The sequence below is a fragment of the Oncorhynchus mykiss genome, unplaced genomic scaffold (assembly GCF_013265735.2).
Source record: "Oncorhynchus mykiss isolate Arlee unplaced genomic scaffold, USDA_OmykA_1.1 un_scaffold_85, whole genome shotgun sequence".
Classification (NCBI taxonomy): Eukaryota; Metazoa; Chordata; class Actinopteri; order Salmoniformes; family Salmonidae; genus Oncorhynchus; species Oncorhynchus mykiss.
In genome coordinates, this window is record NW_023493658.1 from 1455259 (window position 1) to 1471789 (window position 16531).

At 44.5% G+C, this 16531-nt stretch overlaps 6 non-coding genes across 6 annotated transcripts; all 6 read left to right on the plus strand.

Moving 5' to 3' along the window:
• The first annotated feature begins 1251 nt into the window (after nucleotides 1-1251).
• On the plus strand, nucleotides 1252-1325 carry trnai-aau. Its single transcript has one exon. It is a non-coding gene; the product is annotated as a tRNA-Ile (tRNA).
• A 1790-nt stretch (nucleotides 1326-3115) lies between these two features.
• On the plus strand, nucleotides 3116-3189 carry trnai-aau. Its single transcript has one exon. It is a non-coding gene; the product is annotated as a tRNA-Ile (tRNA).
• A 1714-nt stretch (nucleotides 3190-4903) lies between these two features.
• trnai-aau lies at nucleotides 4904-4977 on the plus strand. Its single transcript has one exon. It is a non-coding gene; the product is annotated as a tRNA-Ile (tRNA).
• A 1714-nt stretch (nucleotides 4978-6691) lies between these two features.
• On the plus strand, nucleotides 6692-6765 carry trnai-aau. Its single transcript has one exon. It is a non-coding gene; the product is annotated as a tRNA-Ile (tRNA).
• Nucleotides 6766-8479: 1714 nt separating this feature from the next.
• On the plus strand, nucleotides 8480-8553 carry trnai-aau. Its single transcript has one exon. It is a non-coding gene; the product is annotated as a tRNA-Ile (tRNA).
• A 6517-nt stretch (nucleotides 8554-15070) lies between these two features.
• Nucleotides 15071-15144, plus strand: trnai-aau. Its single transcript has one exon. It is a non-coding gene; the product is annotated as a tRNA-Ile (tRNA).
• The last annotated feature ends 1387 nt before the right edge of the window (nucleotides 15145-16531 follow it).

A 16531-nucleotide genomic window follows, 5' to 3' on the forward strand; every position in this document is an offset into this window, starting at 1 on the left:
ACCTTAAACCTAAACCAAAAACCTCACCTTAACCCTACACCAAAAACCTAACCTTAACCCTAAACCAAAAACCTAACCTTAACCCTAAACCAAAAACCTAACCTTAACCCTAAACCAAAAACCTAACCTTAACCCTAAACCAAAAACCTAACCTTAACCCTAAACCTAACCTTAACCCTACACCAAAAACCTAACCCTAAACCAAAAACCTAACCTTAACCCTAAACCAAAAACCTAACCTTAACCCTAAACCCTAAACCAAAAACCTAACCTTAACCCTAAACCAAAAACCTAACCTTAACCCTAAACCCTAAACCAAAAACCTAACCTTAACCCTAAACCAAAAACCTAACCTTAACCCTAAACCAAAAACCTAACCTTAACCCTAAACCAAAAACCTAACCTTAACCCTAAACCTAACCTTAACCTTAACCCTAAACCAAAAACCTAACCTTAACCCTAAACCTAACCCTAGCTCCTAAACCTAATTCTAACTTTAACCCTAAACCCCATATAAATAGCATTTGCTCTCGTGGGGACTAACACTCTGTAAACAGGAATGACAAGCTAAAGTTATCTAGATAGTCACAGAAATGTACGTTCAGCCTGTTCATTATTTCCGCCCGAGTTGACTTATCTTACGAAGTCAGCTTGGTTTAACATAGTTCCTTTCTTTTTTGACCTCGACATTGTTGCTGGATCGATACTTTCATAGTTAGCATGCTGTCTCTGCTAGCTAGGTTATGTCATCTGGAGTTGAAATAGGGCCCCAACAGCCCTCACTAATGTACAGGGTTCCAACAGCCCTCACTAATGTACAGAGCCCCAACAGCCCTCACTAATGTACAGGGCCCCAACAGCCCTCACTAATGTACAGGGCCCCAACAGCCCTCACTAATGTACAGAGCCCCAACAGCCCTCACTAATGTACAGAGCCACAACAGCCCTCACTAATGTACAGGGTTCCCAACAGCCCTCACTAATGTACAGAGCCCCAACAGCCCTCACTAATGTACAGGGCCCCGACAGCCCTCACTAATGTACAGAGCCACAACAGCCCTCACTAATGTACAGGGTTCCCAACAGCCATAGTGTTGATCATTGACAGTGTAGAAGGGAGTCCTTGGAACTGAGCTGGATTTGTTTACGTTCTCTGCCCTCTATTGGTAGAACGTAGACATTGTAGATAAGCGACCACCTCCAGACCCATATATGGGTGTATCCCCGTTCCGTAGATTGATCATTATCTCAGGCCGGTTAGCTCAGTTGGTTAGAGCGTCGTGCTAATAATGCAAAGGTCGCGGGTTCGATACCCGTACTGGCCAGCAGGATTTAAAATTTTGTTTTACTATGAATGTCTACAGTGTCTCATAACTCTATTGATTGGGTTCTACCATATGCGTTTTAAATTAGTAGTATGAATTGTCGATTGTTATTGTGGAGTGACATTTTATTGTAGGAGTTTTTTTTTTAATGGTAGGACTTTTCATTCGTCTTTTATCATCCAAGGAAGGAAGGAGGACAGGGACTTCATGGACTAAGAGACAGAGAGACAGAATGGTGAAGAAACAGATAGACGGGTCCATCAATCATTTGATTCATTCAATATTCACACACACACACACACGCACACACACGCACACACATAGTCTTGTACAGCTAACCTTGTGGGAACACACAATTCAATCCCATTCAAAATCCTATTTTCCATAACCACTAACCCTAACCTGTTCTCTTTTAACCTTACTTTAACCTTAACCCTAAACCAAAAACCTAACCTTAACACTAAACCAAAAACCTAACCTTAACCCTAACCAAAAACCTCACCTTAAACCTAAACCAAAAACCTCACCTTAACCCTACACAAAAAACCTAACCTTAACCCTAAACCAAAAACCTAACCTTAACCCTAAACCAAAAACCTAACCTTAACCCTAAACCAAAAACATAACCTTAACCCTAACCAAAAACCTCACCTTGAACCTAAACCAAAAACCTCACCTTAACCCTACACAAAAAACCTAACCTTAACCCTAAACCAAAAACCTAACCTTAACCCTAAACCAAAAACCTAACCTTAACCCTAAACCAAAAACCTAACCTTAACCCTAAACCAAAAACCTAACCTTAACCCTAAACCTAACCTTAACCCTACACAAAAAACCTAACCCTAAACCAAAAACCTAACCTTAACCCTAAACCCTAAACCAAAAACCTAACCTTAACCCTAAACCAAAAACCTAACCTTAACCCTAAACCCTAAACCAAAAACCTAACCTTAACCCTAAACCAAAAACCTAACCTTAACCCTAAACCAAAAACCTAACCTTAACCCTAAACCAAAAACCTAACCTTAACCCTAAACCTAACCTTAACCTTAACCCTAAACCAAAAACCTAACCTTAACCCTAAACCTAACCCTAGCTCCTAAACCTAATTCTAACTTTAACCCTAAACCCCATATAAATAGCATTTGCTCTCGTGGGGACTAACACTCTGTAAACAGGAATGACAAGCTAAAGTTATCTAGATAGTCACAGAAATGTACGTTCAGCCTGTTCATTATTTCCGTCCGAGTTGACTTATCTTACGAAGTCAGCTTGGTTTAACATAGTTCCTTTCTTTTTTGACCTCGACATTGTTGCTGGATCGATACTTTCATAGTTAGCATGCTGTCTCTGCTAGCTAGGTTATGTCATCTGGAGTTGAAATAGGGCCCCAACAGCCCTCACTAATGTACAGGGTTCCAACAGCCCTCACTAATGTACAGAGCCCCAACAGCCCTCACTAATGTACAGGGCCCCAACAGCCCTCACTAATGTACAGGGCCCCAATAGCCCTCACTAATGTACAGAGCCCCAACAGCCCTCACTAATGTACAGGGCCCCAACAGCCCTCACTAATGTACAGAGCCACAACAGCCCTCACTAATGTACAGGGTTCCCAACAGCCATAGTGTTGATCATTGACAGTGTAGAAGGGAGTCCTTGGAACTGAGCTGGATTTGTTTACGTTCTCTGCCCTCTATTGGTAGAACGTAGACATTGTAGATAAGCGACCACCTCCAGACCCATATATGGGTGTATCCCCGTTCCGTAGATTGATCATTATCTCAGGCCGGTTAGCTCAGTTGGTTAGAGCGTCGTGCTAATAACGCGAAGGTCGCGGGTTCGATACCCGTACTGGCCAGCAGGATTTAAAATTTTGTTTTACTATGAATGTCTACAGTGTCTCATAACTCTATTGATTGGGTTCTACCATATGCGTTTTAAATTAGTAGTATGAATTGTCGATTGTTATTGTGGAGTGACATTTTATTGTAGGAGTTTTTTTTTTAATGGTAGGACTTTTCATTCGTCTTTTATCATCCAAGGAAGGAAGGAGGACAGGGACTTCATGGACTAAGAGACAGAGAGACAGAATGGTGAAGAAACAGATAGACGGGTCCATCAATCATTTGATTCATTCAATATTCACACACACACACACACACGCACACACATAGTCTTGTACAGCTAACCTTGTGGGAACACACAATTCAATCCCATTCAAAATCCTATTTTCCATAACCACTAACCCTAACCTGTTCTCTATTAACCTTACTTTAACCTTAACCCTAAACCAAAAACCTAACCTTAACCCTAAACCAAAAACCTAACCTTAACCCTAAACCAAAAACCTAACCTTAACCCTAAACCAAAAACCTAACCTTAACCCTAAACCAAAAACCTAACCTTAACCCTAACCAAAAACCTCACCTTAAACCTAAACCAAAAACCTCACCTTAACCCTACACCAAAAACCTAACCTTAACCCTAAACCAAAAACCTAACCTTAACCCTAAACCAAAAACCTAACCTTAACCCTAAACCAAAAACCTAACCTTAACCCTAAACCAAAAACCTAACCTTAACCCTAAACCTAACCTTAACCCTACACCAAAAACCTAACCCTAAACCAAAAACCTAACCTTAACCCTAAACCAAAAACCTAACCTTAACCCTAAACCCTAAACCAAAAACCTAACCTTAACCCTAAACCAAAAACCTAACCTTAACCCTAAACCCTAAACCAAAAACCTAACCTTAACCCTAAACCAAAAACCTAACCTTAACCCTAAACCAAAAACCTAACCTTAACCCTAAACCAAAAACCTAACCTTAACCCTAAACCTAACCTTAACCTTAACCCTAAACCAAAAACCTAACCTTAACCCTAAACCTAATTCTAACTTTAACCCTAAACCCCATATAAATAGCATTTGCTCTCGTGGGGACTAACACTCTGTAAACAGGAATGACAAGCTAAAGTTATCTAGATAGTCACAGAAATGTACGTTCAGCCTGTTCATTATTTCCGCCCGAGTTGACTTATCTTACGAAGTCAGCTTGGTTTAACATAGTTCCTTTCTTTTTTGACCTCGACATTGTTGCTGGATCGATACTTTCATAGTTAGCATGCTGTCTCTGCTAGCTAGGTTATGTCATCTGGAGTTGAAATAGGGCCCCAACAGCCCTCACTAATGTACAGGGTTCCAACAGCCCTCACTTATGTACAGAGCCCCAACAGCCCTCACTAATGTACAGGGCCCCAACAGCCCTCACTAATGTACAGGGCCCCAACAGCCCTCACTAATGTACAGAGCCCCAACAGCCCTCACTAATGTACAGGGCCCCGACAGCCCTCACTAATGTACAGAGCCACAACAGCCCTCACTAATGTACAGGGTTCCCAACAGCCATAGTGTTGATCATTGACAGTGTAGAAGGGAGTCCTTGGAACTGAGCTGGATTTGTTTACGTTCTCTGCCCTCTATTGGTAGAACGTAGACATTGTAGATAAGCGACCACCTCCAGACCCATATATGGGTGTATCCCCGTTCCGTAGATTGATCATTATCTCAGGCCGGTTAGCTCAGTTGGTTAGAGCGTCGTGCTAATAACGCGAAGGTCGCGGGTTCGATACCCGTACTGGCCAGCAGGATTTAAAAGTTTGTTTTACTATGAATGTCTACAGTGTCTCATAACTCTATTGATTGGGTTCTACCATATGCGTTTTAAATTAGTAGTATGAATTGTCGATTGTTATTGTGGAGTGACATTTTATTGTAGGAGTTTTTTTTTTAATGGTAGGACTTTTCATTCGTCTTTTATCATCCAAGGAAGGAAGGAGGACAGGGACTTCATGGACTAAGAGACAGAGAGACAGAATGGTGAAGAAACAGATAGACGGGTCCATCAATCATTTGATTCATTCAATATTCACACACACACACACACACGCACACACATAGTCTTGTACAGCTAACCTTGTGGGAACACACAATTCAATCCCATTCAAAATCCTATTTTCCATAACCACTAACCCTAACCTGTTCTCTATTAACCTTACTTTAACCTTAACCCTAAACCAAAAACCTAACCTTAACCCTAAACCAAAAACCTAACCTTAACCCTAAACCAAAAACATAACCTTAACCCTAAACCAAAAACCTAACCTTAACCCTAAACCAAAAACCTAACCTTAACCCTAACCAAAAACCTCACCTTAAACCTAAACCAAAAACCTCACCTTAACCCTACACCAAAAACCTAACCTTAACCCTAAACCAAAAACCTAACCTTAACCCTAAACCAAAAACCTAACCTTAACCCTAAACCAAAAACCTAACCTTAACCCTAAACCAAAAACCTAACCTTAACCCTAAACCTAACCTTAACCCTACACCAAAAACCTAACCCTAAACCAAAAACCTAACCTTAACCCTAAACCAAAAACCTAACCTTAACCCTAAACCCTAAACCAAAAACCTAACCTTAACCCTAAACCAAAAACCTAACCTTAACCCTAAACCCTAAACCAAAAACCTAACCTTAACCCTAAACCAAAAACCTAACCTTAACCCTAAACCAAAAACCTAACCTTAACCCTAAACCAAAAACCTAACCTTAACCCTAAACCTAACCTTAACCTTAACCCTAAACCAAAAACCTAACCTTAACCCTAAACCTAATTCTAACTTTAACCCTAAACCCCATATAAATAGCATTTGCTCTCGTGGGGACTAACACTCTGTAAACAGGAATGACAAGCTAAAGTTATCTAGATAGTCACAGAAATGTACGTTCAGCCTGTTCATTATTTCCGCCCGAGTTGACTTATCTTACGAAGTCAGCTTGGTTTAACATAGTTCCTTTCTTTTTTGACCTCGACATTGTTGCTGGATCGATACTTTCATAGTTAGCATGCTGTCTCTGCTAGCTAGGTTATGTCATCTGGAGTTGAAATAGGGCCCCAACAGCCCTCACTAATGTACAGGGTTCCAACAGCCCTCACTAATGTACAGAGCCCCAACAGCCCTCACTAATGTACAGGGCCCCAACAGCCCTCACTAATGTACAGGGCCCCAACAGCCCTCACTAATGTACAGAGCCCCAACAGCCCTCACTAATGTACAGGGCCCCGACAGCCCTCACTAATGTACAGAGCCACAACAGCCCTCACTAATGTACAGGGTTCCCAACAGCCATAGTGTTGATCATTGACAGTGTAGAAGGGAGTCCTTGGAACTGAGCTGGATTTGTTTACGTTCTCTGCCCTCTATTGGTAGAACGTAGACATTGTAGATAAGCGACCACCTCCAGACCCATATATGGGTGTATCCCCGTTCCGTAGATTGATCATTATCTCAGGCCGGTTAGCTCAGTTGGTTAGAGCGTCGTGCTAATAACGCGAAGGTCGCGGGTTCGATACCCGTACTGGCCAGCAGGATTTAAAAGTTTGTTTTACTATGAATGTCTACAGTGTCTCATAACTCTATTGATTGGGTTCTACCATATGCGTTTTAAATTAGTAGTATGAATTGTCGATTGTTATTGTGGAGTGACATTTTATTGTAGGAGTTTTTTTTTTAATGGTAGGACTTTTCATTCGTCTTTTATCATCCAAGGAAGGAAGGAGGACAGGGACTTCATGGACTAAGAGACAGAGAGACAGAATGGTGAAGAAACAGATAGACGGGTCCATCAATCATTTGATTCATTCAATATTCACACACACACACACACACGCACACACATAGTCTTGTACAGCTAACCTTGTGGGAACACACAATTCAATCCCATTCAAAATCCTATTTTCCATAACCACTAACCCTAACCTGTTCTCTATTAACCTTACTTTAACCTTAACCCTAAACCAAAAACCTAACCTTAACCCTAAACCAAAAACCTAACCTTAACCCTAAACCAAAAACATAACCTTAACCCTAAACCAAAAACCTAACCTTAACCCTAAACCAAAAACCTAACCTTAACCCTAACCAAAAACCTCACCTTAAACCTAAACCAAAAACCTCACCTTAACCCTACACCAAAAACCTAACCTTAACCCTAAACCAAAAACCTAACCTTAACCCTAAACCAAAAACCTAACCTTAACCCTAAACCAAAAACCTAACCTTAACCCTAAACCAAAAACCTAACCTTAACCCTAAACCTAACCTTAACCCTACACCAAAAACCTAACCCTAAACCAAAAACCTAACCTTAACCCTAAACCAAAAACCTAACCTTAACCCTAAACCCTAAACCAAAAACCTAACCTTAACCCTAAACCAAAAACCTAACCTTAACCCTAAACCCTAAACCAAAAACCTAACCTTAACCCTAAACCAAAAACCTAACCTTAACCCTAAACCAAAAACCTAACCTTAACCCTAAACCAAAAACCTAACCTTAACCCTAAACCTAACCTTAACCTTAACCCTAAACCAAAAACCTAACCTTAACCCTAAACCTAATTCTAACTTTAACCCTAAACCCCATATAAATAGCATTTGCTCTCGTGGGGACTAACACTCTGTAAACAGGAATGACAAGCTAAAGTTATCTAGATAGTCACAGAAATGTACGTTCAGCCTGTTCATTATTTCCGCCCGAGTTGACTTATCTTACGAAGTCAGCTTGGTTTAACATAGTTCCTTTCTTTTTTGACCTCGACATTGTTGCTGGATCGATACTTTCATAGTTAGCATGCTGTCTCTGCTAGCTAGGTTATGTCATCTGGAGTTGAAATAGGGCCCCAACAGCCCTCACTAATGTACAGGGTTCCAACAGCCCTCACTAATGTACAGAGCCCCAACAGCCCTCACTAATGTACAGGGCCCCAACAGCCCTCACTAATGTACAGGGCCCCAACAGCCCTCACTAATGTACAGAGCCCCAACAGCCCTCACTAATGTACAGGGCCCCAACAGCCCTCACTAATGTACAGAGCCACAACAGCCCTCACTAATGTACAGGGTTCCCAACAGCCATAGTGTTGATCATTGACAGTGTAGAAGGGAGTCCTTGGAACTGAGCTGGATTTGTTTACGTTCTCTGCCCTCTATTGGTAGAACGTAGACATTGTAGATAAGCGACCACCTCCAGACCCATATATGGGTGTATCCCCGTTCCGTAGATTGATCATTATCTCAGGCCGGTTAGCTCAGTTGGTTAGAGCGTCGTGCTAATAACGCGAAGGTCGCGGGTTCGATACCCGTACTGGCCAGCAGGATTTAAAAGTTTGTTTTACTATGAATGTCTACAGTGTCTCATAACTCTATTGATTGGGTTCTACCATATGCGTTTTAAATTAGTAGTATGAATTGTCGATTGTTATTGTGGAGTGACATTTTATTGTAGGAGTTTTTTTTTTAATGGTAGGACTTTTCATTCGTCTTTTATCATCCAAGGAAGGAAGGAGGACAGGGACTTCATGGACTAAGAGACAGAGAGACAGAATGGTGAAGAAACAGATAGACGGGTCCATCAATCATTTGATTCATTCAATATTCACACACACACACACACGCACACACACGCACACACATAGTCTTGTACAGCTAACCTTGTGGGAACACACAATTCAATCCCATTCAAAATCCTATTTTCCATAACCACTAACCCTAACCTGTTCTCTTTTAACCTTACTTTAACCTTAACCCTAAACCAAAAACCTAACCTTAACCCTAAACCAAAAACCTAACCTTAACCCTAACCAAAAACCTCACCTTAAACCTAAACCAAAAACCTCACCTTAACCCTACACAAAAAACCTAACCTTAACCCTAAACCAAAAACCTAACCTTAACCCTAAACCAAAAACCTAACCTTAACCCTAAACCAAAAACATAACCTTAACCCTAACCAAAAACCTCACCTTGAACCTAAACCAAAAACCTCACCTTAACCCTACACAAAAAACCTAACCTTAACCCTAAACCAAAAACCTAACCTTAACCCTAAACCAAAAACCTAACCTTAACCCTAAACCAAAAACCTAACCTTAACCCTAAACCAAAAACCTAACCTTAACCCTAAACCTAACCTTAACCCTACACCAAAAACCTAACCCTAAACCAAAAACCTAACCTTAACCCTAAACCCTAAACCAAAAACCTAACCTTAACCCTAAACCAAAAACCTAACCTTAACCCTAAACCCTAAACCAAAAACCTAACCTTAACCCTAAACCAAAAACCTAACCTTAACCCTAAACCAAAAACCTAACCTTAACCCTAAACCTAACCTTAACCTTAACCCTAAACCAAAAACCTAACCTTAACCCTAAACCTAACCCTAGCTCCTAAACCTAATTCTAACTTTAACCCTAAACCCCATATAAATAGCATTTTGTCATGTACTGTCATGTTGTGTCTTGTCTCTGTCCTTTCCCTTCACCCTGTCTCCCTCTGCTGGTCGTTGTTAGGTTACCTTTCCACCCCCTCTTTCCCCCAGCTGTGCCTTGTCTCCTCCTAACCACCTCGTCACCCCTTTTCCCACCTGTTCCCTTTTTCCCTCTGATTAGGTCCCTATATCTCTCTCTGTTTCTGCTCCTGTCCTTGTCGGATTCTTGTTTGTTGTGTTTCATGCCTGAACCAGACTGTCGTCATGTTTGCTGTAACCTTGTCTTGTCCTGTCGGAATCTGCCGGTCCGTCTGAGCCTACCTATGTTTGGTAATTAAAGAAGCTCTGTTTAAGTTAATTCGCTTTTGGGTCCTCATTCACGCACCGTAACAGAAGAATCCGACCAAGAATGGACCCAGCGACTTCGGATCCTCTCCACTCAGCCGTCGGGATCCAGGGAGCGATGCTAGGCAGACACGAGCAGGAAGTGTCTGCTGCTCGACATGCCGTTGAGACCCTGGCCACCCAAGTCTCCAACCTCACAGAACAGGTTCACCATCTCCGCCTCGATCCACCGGCCACTTCCAGGGCTTTCGAATCTCCGGAGCCCAGAATCAATAACCCGCCGTGTTACTCTGGGGAGCCCACTGAATGCCGCTCGTTCCTCACCCAGTGTGATATTGTGTTTACTCTCCAGCCCAACACTTACTCCAGGAGCACTGCTCGTGTCGCCTACGTCATATCTCTCCTTATTGGACGGGCTCGTGAGTGGGGCACGGCAATCTGGGAGGCAAGGGCTGAGTGTACTAACCAGTATCAGGACTTTAAGGAGGAGATGATACGGGTTTTTGATCGATCTGTTTTTGGGGAGGAGGCTTCCAGGGCCCTGTCTTCCCTATGTCAAGATAATCGATCCATAACAGGCTACTCTGAAAGTTTCGCACTCTTGCTGCCTCCAGTGGCTGGAACGAGCCGGCTTTGCTCGCTCGTTTTCTGGAGGGTCTCCGCGCAGAGGTAAAGGATGAGATTCTCTCCCGGGAGGTTCCTTCCAGCGTGGATTCCTTGATTGAACTCGCTATTCGCATTGAGCGACGGGTTGATCTTCGTCACCGAGCTCGTGGAAAGGAGCTCGCGTTCTCCGTTGCCCCCCTCTCCGCATCACTACCATCTTCCTCTGCCGGCTCGGGTGCTGAGCCCATGCAGCTGGGAGGTATCCGCATCTCGACTAAGGAGAGGGAACGGAGAATCACCAACCGCCTCTGTCTCTATTGCGGTTCCGCTGGTCATTTTGTCACTTCATGTCCAGTAAAAGCCAGAGCTCATCAGTAAGCGGAGGGCTACTGGTGAGCGCTACTACTCCTGTCTCTCCTTCAAGATCCTGCACTACCTTGTCGGTCCATCTACGCTGGACCGGTTCGTCAGCTTCCTGCAGTGCCTTAATAGACTCTGGGGCGGAGGGCTGTTTTATGGACGAGACCTGGGCTCGGGAACATGACATTCCTCTCAGACAGTTAAAGGAGCCCACGGCCTTGTTCGCCCTGGATGGTAGTCCTCTCCCCAGGATTCAGCGTGAGACGCTACCTTTAACCCTCACTGTTTCTGGTAATCATAGTGAAACCATTTCTTTTTTAATTTTTCATTCACCTTTTACACCTGTTGTTTTGGGCCATCCCTGGCCAGTTTGTCATAATCCTTCCATTAATTGGTCTAGTAATTCTATCCTCTCCTGGAACGTCTCTTGTCATGTGAAATGTTTAATGTCTGCTATCCCTCCTGTTTCCTCTGTCTCTTCTTCACAGGAGGAGCCTGGTGATTTGACAGGGGTGCCGGAGGAATATCACGATCTGCGCACGGTGTTCAGTCGGTCCAGGGCCACCTCTCTTCCTCCACACCGGTCGTATGATTGTAGTATTGATCTCCTTCCGGGAACCACCCCCCCCCCCCGGGGTAGACTATACTCTCTGTCGGCTCCCGAACGTAAGGCTCTCGAAGATTATTTGTCTGTAGCTCTTGACGCCGGTACCATAGTCCCCTCCTCCTCTCCCGCCGGAGCGGGGTTTTTTTTTGTCAAGAAGAAGGACGGGTCTCTGCGCCCCTGCATAGATTATCGAGGGCTGAATGACATAACAGTGAAGAATCGTTATCCGCTTCCTCTTATGTCTTCAGCCTTCGAGATCCTTCAGGGAGCCAGGTTTTTCACTAAGTTGGACCTTCGTAACGCTTACCATCTCGTGCGCATCAGGGAGGGGGACATGTGGAAGACGGCGTTTAACACTCCGTTAGGGCACTTTGAATACCGGGTTCTTCCTTTCGGCCTCGCTAACGCTCCAGCTGTCTTTCAGGCATTAGTCAATGATGTCCTGAGAGACATGCTGAACATCTTTGTTTTCGTTTACCTTGACGATATCCTGATTTTTTCACCGTCACTCCAGATTCATGTTCAGCACGTTCGACGTGTCCTCCAGCGCCTTTTAGAGAATTGTCTTTTTGTGAAGGCTGAGAAGTGCACTTTTCATGCCTCCTCCGTCACATTTCTCGGTTCTGTTATTTCCGCTGAAGGCATTAAGATGGATCCCGCTAAGGTCCAAGCTGTCATTGATTGGCCCGTCCCTAAGTCACGCGTCGAGCTGCAGCGCTTTCTCGGCTTCGCGAACTTCTATCGTCGTTTCATCCGTAATTTCGGTCAGGTGGCAGCTCCTCTCACAGCCCTTACTTCTGTCAAGACGTGCTTTAAGTGGTCCGTTTCCGCCCAGGGAGCTTTTGATCTCCTCAAGAATCGTTTTACATCCGCTCCTATCCTTGTTACACCTGACGTCTCTAGACAGTTCGTTGTCGAGGTTGACGCGTCAGAGGTGGGCGTGGGAGCCATTCTTTCTCAGCGCTCCCTCTCTGACGACAAGGTCCACCCATGCGCGTATTTTTCTCATCGCCTGTCGCCGTCGGAACGTAACTATGATGTGGGTAACCGCGAACTGCTCGCCATCCGGTTAGCCCTAGGCGAATGGCGACAGTGGTTGGAGGGGGCGACCGTTCCTTTTGTCGTTTGGACTGACCATAGGAACCTTGAGTACATCCGTTCTGCCAAACGACTTAATGCGCGTCAGGCGCGTTGGGCGCTGTTTTTCGCTCGTTTCGAGTTCGTGATTTCTTATCGTCCGGGCTCTAAGAACACCAAGCCTGATGCTTTGTCTCGTCTCTTCAGTTCTTCAGTAGCCTCCACTGACCCCGAGGGGATTCTCCCTGAGGGGCGTGTTGTCGGGTTGACTGTCTGGGGAATTGAGAGGCAGGTAAAGCAAGCGCTCACTCACACTCCGTCGCCGCGCGCTTGTCCTAGGAACCTTCTTTTCGTTCCCGTTCCTACTCGTCTGGCCGTTCTTCAGTGGGCTCACTCTGCCAAGTTAGCCGGCCACCCTGGCGTTCGGGGTACGCTTGCTTCCATTCGCCAGCGTTTTTGGTGGCCCACCCGGGAGCATGACACGCGTCGTTTCGTGGCTGCTTGTTCGGTCTGCGCGCAGACTAAGTCCGGTAACTCTCCTCCTGCCGGCCGTCTCAGGCCGCTTCCTATTCCCTCTCGACCGTGGTCTCACATCGCCTTAGATTTTGTCACCGGACTGCCTTCGTCAGCGGGGAAGACTGTTATTCTTACGGTTGTCGATAGGTTCTCTAAGGCGGCTCATTTCATTCCCCTTGCTTCGCTTCCTTCGTCTGCGACCGGGCTATCTCCTTTTCAGAGTAGCCTCGGGTACCAGCCTCCGCTGTTCTCATCTCAGTTCGCCGAGTCCAGCGTCCCCTCCGCTCAGGCTTTTGTCCAACGTTGCGAGCGCACCTGGAAGAGGGTCAGGTCTGCACTTTGCCGTTATAGGACGCAGACTGTGAGGGCTGCTAATAAGCGTAGAACTAAGAGTCCTAGATATTGTCGCGGTCAGAGAGTTTGGCTCTCCACTCAGAACCTTCCCCTTAAGACGGCTTCTCGCAAGTTGACCCCGCGGTTCATTGGTCCGTTCCGTATTTCTCGGGTCATTAATCCTGTCGCAGTTCGACTTCTTCTTCCGCGATACCTTCGTCGCGTCCACCCGGTCTTCCATGTCTCCTGCATCAAGCCCGTCCTTCGCGCCCCCGCTCGTCTTCCCCCCCCCCCCCCATCCTTGTCGAGGGCGCACCCATCTACAGGGTCCGTAGAATTTTGGACATGCGTCCTCGGGGCCGTGGTCACCAGTACCTCGTAGATTGGGAGGGGTACGGTCCTGAGGAGAGGAGTTGGGTTCCCTCTCGGGACGTGCTGGACCGTGCGCTGATCGAGGATTTCCTCCGTTGCCGCCAGGTTTCCTCCTCGAGTGCGCCAGGAGGCGCTCGGTGAGTGGGGGGGTACTGTCATGTACTGTCATGTTGTGTCTTGTCTCTGTCCTTTCCCTTCACCCTGTCTCCCTCTGCTGGTCGTTGTTAGGTTACCTTTCCACCCCCTCTTTCCCCCAGCTGTGCCTTGTCTCCTCCTAACCACCTCGTCACCCCTTTTCCCACCTGTTCCCTTTTTCCCTCTGATTAGGTCCCTATATCTCTCTCTGTTTCTGCTCCTGTCCTTGTCGGATTCTTGTTTGTTGTGTTTCATGCCTGAACCAGACTGTCGTCATGTTTGCTGTAACCTTGTCTTGTCCTGTCGGAATCTGCCGGTCCGTCTGAGCCTACCTATGTTTGGTAATTAAAGAAGCTCTGTTTAAGTTAATTCGCTTTTGGGTCCTCATTCACGCACCGTAACACATTTGCTCTCGTGGGGACTAACACTCTGTAAACAGGAATGACAAGCTAAAGTTATCTAGATAGTCACAGAAATGTACGTTCAGCCTGTTCATTATTTCCGTCCGAGTTGACTTATCTTACGAAGTCAGCTTGGTTTAACATAGTTCCTTTCTTTTTTGACCTCGACATTGTTGCTGGATCGATACTTTCATAGTTAGCATGCTGTCTCTGCTAGCTAGGTTATGTCATCTGGAGTTGAAATAGGGCCCCAACAGCCCTCACTAATGTACAGGGTTCCAACAGCCCTCACTAATGTACAGAGCCCCAACAGCCCTCACTAATGTACAGGGCCCCAACAGCCCTCACTAATGTACAGGGCCCCAATAGCCCTCACTAATGTACAGAGCCCCAACAGCCCTCACTAATGTACAGGGCCCCAACAGCCCTCACTAATGTACAGAGCCACAACAGCCCTCACTAATGTACAGGGTTCCCAACAGCCATAGTGTTGATCATTGACAGTGTAGAAGGGAGTCCTTGGAACTGAGCTGGATTTGTTTACGTTCTCTGCCCTCTATTGGTAGAACGTAGACATTGTAGATAAGCGACCACCTCCAGACCCATATATGGGTGTATCCCCGTTCCGTAGATTGATCATTATCTCAGGCCGGTTAGCTCAGTTGGTTAGAGCGTCGTGCTAATAACGCGAAGGTCGCGGGTTCGATACCCGTACTGGCCAGCAGGATTTAAAATTTTGTTTTACTATGAATGTCTACAGTGTCTCATAACTCTATTGATTGGGTTCTACCATATGCGTTTTAAATTAGTAGTATGAATTGTCGATTGTTATTGTGGAGTGACATTTTATTGTAGGAGTTTTTTTTTTAATGGTAGGACTTTTCATTCGTCTTTTATCATCCAAGGAAGGAAGGAGGACAGGGACTTCATGGACTAAGAGACAGAGAGACAGAATGGTGAAGAAACAGATAGACGGGTCCATCAATCATTTGATTCATTCAATATTCACACACACACACACACGCACACACATAGTCTTGTACAGCTAACCTTGTGGGAACACACAATTCAATCCCATTCAAAATCCTATTTTCCATAACCACTAACCCTAACCTGTTCTCTATTAACCTTACTTTAACCTTAACCCTAAACCAAAAACCTAACCTTAACCCTAAACCAAAAACCTAACCTTAACCCTAAACCAAAAACCTCACCTTAAACCTAAACCAAAAACCTAACCTTAACCCTAAACCAAAAACCTAACCTTAACCCTAAACCAAAAACCTAACCTTAACCCTAAACCAAAAACCTAACCTTAACCCTAAACCAAAAACCTAACCTTAACCCTAACCAAAAACCTCACCTTAAACCTAAACCAAAAACCTCACCTTAACCCTACACCAAAAACCTAACCTTAACCCTAAACCAAAAACCTAACCTTAACCCTAAACCAAAAACCTAACCTTAACCCTAAACCAAAAACCTAACCTTAACCCTAAACCAAAAACCTAACCTTAACCCTAAACCTAACCTTAACCCTACACCAAAAACCTAACCCTAAACCAAAAACCTAACCTTAACCCTAAACCAAAAACCTAACCTTAACCCTAAACCCTAAACCAAAAACCTAACCTTAACCCTAAACCAAAAACCTAACCTTAACCCTAAACCCTAAACCAAAAACCTAACCTTAACCCTAAACCAAAAACCTAACCTTAACCCTAAACCAAAAACCTAACCTTAACCCTAAACCTAACCTTAACCCTACACCAAAAACCTAACCCTAAACCAAAAACCTAACCTTAACCCTAAACCCTAAACCAAAAACCTAACCTTAACCCTAAACCAAAAACCTAACCTTAACCCTAAACCCTAAACCAAAAACCTAACCTTAACCCTAAACCAAAAACCTAACCTTAACCCTAAACCAAAAACCTAACCTTAACCCTAAACCTAACCTTAACCTTAACCCTAAACCAAAAACCTAACCTTAACCCTAAACCTAACCCTAGCTCCTAAACCTAATTCTAACTTTAACCCTAAACCCCATATAAATAGCATTTGCTCTCGTGGGGACTAACACTCTGTAAACAGGAATGACAAGCTAA